At 42.6% G+C, this 6765-nt stretch overlaps 1 protein-coding gene across 1 annotated transcript in view; it reads left to right on the top strand.

The window, feature by feature from the left end:
- Positions 1-3109: 3109 nt before the first annotated feature.
- The window catches only part of KATNA1 (katanin catalytic subunit A1), a 67742-nt gene continuing 64086 nt past the window's right edge, over positions 3110-6765 (top strand). Inside the window, exon 1 of the mRNA XM_017883646.1 lies at positions 3110-3570. The gene's annotated coding sequence lies outside the window, so the exon portion shown is untranslated. The remainder of the gene's footprint in view (positions 3571-6765) is intronic.

Here is a 6765-nt window from a genome sequence, read left to right on the forward strand (position 1 = left end):
CAGGTTCAAGTGATTCTCCTGCCTCAGCCTCAGCAGCTGGGACTACAGGCGCTCACCATCATGCCCACTAATTTATGTGTTTTTAGTACAGATGGGGTTTCGCCATTTTGGCCAGACTGGTTTCAAACTCCTGACCTCAGGTGATCCGCCTGCCTTGGCTTCCCAAAATGCTGGGATTACAGGCGTGAGCCAGCACACCTGGCCCTCAAATTCTTTTAAATTATTTTATTTTATTTATTCTACAAATATCTAATTAACACCTACAATGTGCCAGACATTGCTCTACTCATATGGACAAAGTATCTGACTTCATTAAGTTTACTCACTGGGGCAAGAGAAACAAATATATAACGTAAAGAAGGTCTTTATGGCCATTCCCCTTCTGTGTAATTCCAGGGGTCACAGTACCTCTTGCAATGGTCCCCCAATCTATTCTCTCTCCCCTCCAAAACTTCCTACGTTTAGCTGTCAAATTAATCCTCCTATTTGCTATATAACTTATGTCTTCATTTGAAGCCTTTCAATGGATCCCTTTTTGTCTACTGAATAAAGTTTGAACTCTTTAGCTGGCACCTATCTTTCTATCTCTTTTCCCCTAACTTCGTTTTGTGTGTCCTATGATTCTGCCAAATTAATCTGACCATTCACCAGGAAAATATAATCTCAGATTTTCTGAGTCACAGTTTGGACACAATCATTTTAAAAGGGTGGTGGTTGTAGAAGCCACACTGTAAAAGAAGAAATGACTCCCAGTCATGAGAGTGCTACACAAATATTCTGCTGCTTCTCTTCCAGGCACAATGCAGAGATGAACACCTGCATTTCTTTGAAGTCAGGCTTGACCAGTGACTTGCTCTGGCTAAAAAAATGTAGGCAGAGTGGCAAGTTTCACATCCAGGCAGAGACTGTGCAATTTCTCTCCCTTTTTTTCACTGCCAAGGGTCCCACTGCCTGCATCCACTCAAGCTATGAACATAAAGAGTAGATAAGGAAAAAAATGCTGTTGTTGAAACCTCTGTAACTTAATGGTTGCTACAGCATAATCCACTCTTGCTTGACTAGTACAGCTAGTGAAGAAATGGAAGTAGTGAATGTAAGCCACTCTCTGGAGGTTTGTCTTTCCACCTAAAAAAAATCTCCAGCTGGGAGCGGTGGCTCATCCCAGCACTTTGGGAGGCCGAGGCAGGTGGATCATGAGGTCAGGAGTTTGAGACCAGCCTGGCCAACACAGTGAAACCCTGTTTATACTAAAAATACAAAAATTAGCTGGGCATGGTGGCAGGTGCCTGTAATCCCAGCTACTCAGGAGGGTGAGGCTTGAACCTGGGAGATGGAGGTTGCAGTGAGCAGAGATCGTGCCACTACATTCCAGCCTGGGTGACAGAGCTAGACCCTGTTTCAAAACAACAACAACAACAACAATAAAAAACCAAAAAAACTTCATATATAATACACGTATGTACACGTAATAAAATGTGCCCAGTTTGTGTACTGTTGATGAATTTTAATAAATGTATACACCTCTGTAAGCACTACCCTAACAGAACATTTCCTTTCCATCACCTTAAACATTTCCTGGGGTCTTTCAACAATCTAGTTCTTCTCCCCCACCTCCTGAATAGAGCCTCAGGCAGCCAACTACTGATCAGCTATTACTATAGATTAGTTTTGCTTGTTGTGGAATTTTTTTTTTTTTTTTTTTTTTTTGAGACAGTCTTGCTCTGTCACCCAGGCTGTAGTGCAATGGCACAATCTTGGCTCACTGCAGCCTCCACCTCCTGGGTTCAAGCGATTATCATGCCTCAGCCACCCAAGTAGCTGGGATTACAGGTGTGCGCCACCAGGCCCAGATAATATTTGTATTTTTAGTAGAGATGGGGTTTCACTATGTTGGCCAGGCTGGTCTCAAACGCCTGACCTCAAGTGACCCTCCTGTCTCGGCCTCCCAAAGTGCTGGGATTACAGGTGTGAGTCACCGTGCCTGGCCTAGAATTTTGTATAAATGGAATCATACAATGTGTATTCATTTTGTGGCCTTTGAGAAGTTTTTAAACTGTAAATTGGCTTTATAAATTCAAAGTATACCTTTGAACTCATATAAAAGATGAAGGTTGAATTAGGGTAATTAATCTGTACCTCCCTGAATTGGTTTTGATTCCAAAAATATATACTAAATATAGTTTCCTGTTCCCTATTATAATAGAGTTCATATTTACTGCAGTTAAACTATTATTTTCTACTCAGTTGAGAATGTTACAAGACTTTAAGCCCCATGAAACCTTCTATTTTGTGACCACTGTATATCCAGTGCCAACACTGTCTCACACATAGTAGTTGCTGAGTAAACATTTGTTGACTGAATGGATGTATTTCCCCTGAATTGCTTTTACATGTCTATGTTAGATGACTGGGGTGCTTTTATTTTTTTTAGAGATAGGGCCTCACTTTTGTCTCCTAGATTGGAGTGCAATGGTGCCATCATGGCCCACTGCAGCCTCCAACTCCTGGTCTCAAGTGATCCTCTTGTGTCAGTCTCCTGAGTAGTTGGGACTACAGGCGTGCGCCACCGTGTTCAGACAATTTTGTACTTTTGTAGAGACTGGGGGTCTCACTATGTTGCTCAGGCTGGTCTTGAACTCCTGGCTCAAGGTATCCTCCCGCCTCAGCCTCCCAAAGTGCTGGGACTACAGGGATGAGCCGCTGTGCCCAGTTGGGATGTTTTAATGTTAGAAACTTAATTACCTTGCATTTTTAAAGGAATGTGTGATAAGTGCCCTATTCTGCCTCAAGTGATGGCAGAGGATGATTGAGACTGGAGGAAGCCCTGTGAAGTACATACCTGTAAATCATGAAATAGCATAATTTTCCTCGTCTCGTCGTATTAAAACGGTGACAAAAAAAATCAATAAAATCCCACTAGCAGTGTGTCCGAGAATCTTTGTTTACCCCCTCCCTATTGTTATGTCATGACACGGAGCCCAGCTGGGGAATTCTGAATACTAGGTTCTAAAACAGGATTTGTCATAAACGAATTGCTTGATCCTGGACATTCACCTCTAAAATAGACACCTGACCTCGGTGTGTGTGTGAGTGTGGTGAAAATCAAATGGGAGGGAAAGTGGGCAAGCACCTGAATAAGGTACAGAGGCGCGCGATGTAGCATTATAATACCATCTATACCAAGGTCTATACTATCCCTGGTCGCCGCCGCGTCCCCCGGGAGGAGGTGCCAGACTGCGCACGCGCGCCCCCGCGCCCGGCCACACCCTCTTCCGCCGTTCCCGCCCAGCGCCCTCGCTCCCGGGGTGTCGCCCTGCGTGCGCCGGAGTCGCCGAGGTCGTCCCCGGCACCGGAAGTGACCCTGGCGGGTTTGTCTTCAAATTCTTGGCGAACAGAAGCCGCGCCGGCAGGTGGTGGTGACTTCTGAACTGGGCAGTACTGGGGCCGTGAGCGGAGAGCAAGGTGGGCTGGACTGGGTCAGGCCCTCCTTCCTCGCTTCCAGGACCTCCATTCGGCCAATACCCTGTGCCTGGCGTTGGGCGGTTTCCCGAGGAGCTTGGGCCGCCGCAGGTGAGTTTTCACTCTGGCGGTGCTCTGGGGACCCCGGATTTTCCAGGGCCGGGCCGGTGAGGGACTCGGGAGGCCCGCAGGGAGAACCCGCAGCGCAACCCTCCGTGAGCCTGCCTACCTGAGGTCTTAGGTCTTTGCTGTTGTCCCCGACAACTTAGCTTAGGTGACAGTCCCCCTACCTGAGGAGTCCTGTCCGGCGGGGGACTTTTCGGGGGCTCCTGTCGATCCCGTCTTTTGGTCTGTGTCGTTAGCGAAGTCACCAGCCTAGAGTTTTTAGTCCTTCGCTTTTTTGACTGGTTCTCTCCCGAACCCGTTCACGCCCCCCACCCCGAAACTCTCACAGGTAAAAACCCCGATGGCCATGACATTGGGAGGCAACTTTCCTTAAAATTTGTTAGGTTAGAGTGATATTGTTGGGGATGTTATTTCTTATTTATTCTAGAGCCTGGCGTCCTCTGGAAGGCCTGTGGGCCTTTTGGTTTAGAGTTGGTACCTTTTAGAAAAGTTTTCCCTCGAAACATTAGTTTCATGTAAATGTGATGACAAAGTTATCCTGAAGTGCCTTATGGTGGATAATCTCAAGCTCTTATTTAATCAAAAATAGTTTCTGAAGTAGATCCTGAAGTGCCTTATGGTGGATAATCTCAAGCTCTTATTTAATCAAAAATAGTTTCCTGCTATAACCGCGAAGGGTCGCTTTTATATTAGTTACTAACTTCCAACAGCACAGTGATGCTCTTTTCTCTTGAAAGCACTAATTTACGGCTTCCTCTTTGAAATTAGACGTTTAGTTATTGCTGAAAACATTCCCGATGTTTTAGAATGGGTGCAGTAGATCTTTGTCACGTAGTCACAATGATAGTCACCTTAGTAGATGTTAAGACAGATTCTTGAAATGTTTTTACGGGCTTAAATGTCTCAATATAAAGCCCTGCTTTCTTTTCCAAAGGAGCTGGTTTTTGTTCTTTTTTTTTTTTTGAGACAGGGTCTTGCTCTGTCGCCAGGCTGGAGTGTAGTGGCGCGACCTCGGCTCACTGCAACCTCCGCCTCCTGGGTTCAAGCTATTCTCCTGCCTCAGCCTCCCAGGTAGCGGGGACTACAGGCGCGCTCCACCACGCCTGGCAAACTTTTTGTATTTTAGTAGAGATGGGATTTCACCATGTTGGCCAGGCTGGTCTCGATTTCCTGACCTCGTGATCCGCTTGCCTAGGCCTCCCAAAGTGTTGGGATTACAGGCATGAGCCACTGCGCTCGTCCAGTTTTTGTTCTTATACCAAGAAATAGGAGCAAAACTCTGTTTTGTATTAACATTAACAACTTGTGGCCTGTAAATACCTTAAAAAAAAAACAAAAAACAGGCAGTGCTGATCAACTTTCCAACATTCCTAGACTATGAAAAGCTGTATAAAGCTGCTTTATAGCATTAGCTATTCAAGAAGCATTTACAGTTTTATAGGTTCAGTATTAGGCATGCTATGTAGTCCACAAGGGATTCTCCACCTCATTTTAAAACTGGTATCAAGATGCTGACAAATATTGAGGATTAGAGAATCTTGTTGAATTAATTCTATTAACAACATTGTTGAATTTCTGTTGACAGTAGTTTGGGTTTTTTTAGCCACTTGACTGTTTAAAAAAGATAGTATTATCACATAAATATGGTCAGTGTTGATAACATGCTAAGTAGATTTTGCTTGTGGTGTTTATCGATAAGCTTGAATATGACTTTTAAATTACATTTTAATAATTATACTCACTGATTTGTTTGTTTTGTTTAGGGTAAACGGAAAGTTTACAAATAGAGTGAACTTTATATGTACTTTTTTCCTGAACAAGTTTCTTTTTGGTATTTTTAAAAAATAGTGCTGTCTTGTGCTTAAGTATTTATCATATGATGATTATAAAGGTAAGAAAAATGTATGCCATGATGTAATTGGTCATGGATCATTCATTTATTGTGCCTATTCGTAATAATCAGTGGCTGACTTTAAGTTAGCATGTGGTTTCTTTCATATCCCAGAGATGAGCATTCTGAAAATTGCTTACCAGTGTATTGCCACTTTTGAAGTCACATACACTTGCTTTACTGAAATGCCTTCAGGAAGATGCATGATTGGGTTTCGTGATCTTTTTGTTTTAGGAAGTAAATTTCACAGATAGGTATTTTAAAAACATTTTCAGGCTTCCAACATTGCTGCTGATTTTTTAGTCTGTGTTTAATAATATTCTATGTTTGTCTTCTCTTACTAAGCAAAGGAAAAAAACCCACCTAGAATAAATAAGGTGATATCCCTTCTATTAAACTTCAAGGATTTCAAGGTCTAATTCTGTCTTGTTTTTGTCTTCAGTGCAATTCTTTGCAACTTAGTTGGTGTTCCTTTAATATTTCTTTTTTTTTTTTTGTCTTTTTTTTTTTCCTTTTGTGGAGAACGGGGTCTCGCTGTATTACCCAGGCAGGTCTCGAAACGGGCTCAAGCTATCCTCCCGCCTCTGCCTCCCTGAGAGCTGGGATTACAGGCATGAGCCACCGCGCCCGGCCTCCTTTAATATTTCTTGAATGAATGACCCATGTACGTTATGTTAAAAAAAAACTGCAAATAAGTGGAACCCAGCCTGAGTCCTTTAAAAATTAAATGGGTAAGGTATCCTCTTTAGGTGTGAAATAGGCAGGGCCCTGTATTTGTTGTTTAGAGAGAGAATAAGAATCTTAGAACTCAGATATTTGGATATTTTGCCTTTTCTTTTTCAGTCTCTTTGATCACTTCTTTTTCCTAATCCTAGAGGAGAAAAAAAAAACAACTTTCTCCGTGGAGACACAACACTGCATCACATACTATATTTGCTAGAAATTTTGCCGTAAAATTAGGATTTCAGTATTTTAAAAAATTTGATTCTGTTACTTGAGTTAAAATTTCACATTGCATCTTGCTCAGTTTAATTAAGTTAATTTAGTCACTTGCTGACTCATAAATACTCAAGGCATGTAAGCAAAAGGGTGGTTCTGTTAGAATAATGTAAAGGAAAAACTTGCTGTGAGATAAAGCAGGCATAGCGTATGGTTATCCTTCTCTCTAATAATCCGTGTAACCAAGAGCCTGAATTTTGGGGCAATCTCATCTTTATAAGTGTTCTATTAATGTTGAACCAACAGATTGTGTTTATAGTTCATAGTACTTACACTGTGTCAGTCAGCTT

Source organism: Rhinopithecus bieti, unplaced genomic scaffold (assembly GCF_001698545.2).
Source record: "Rhinopithecus bieti isolate Rb0 unplaced genomic scaffold, ASM169854v2 scaffold_13747, whole genome shotgun sequence".
NCBI classification, from domain to species: Eukaryota; Metazoa; Chordata; class Mammalia; order Primates; family Cercopithecidae; genus Rhinopithecus; species Rhinopithecus bieti.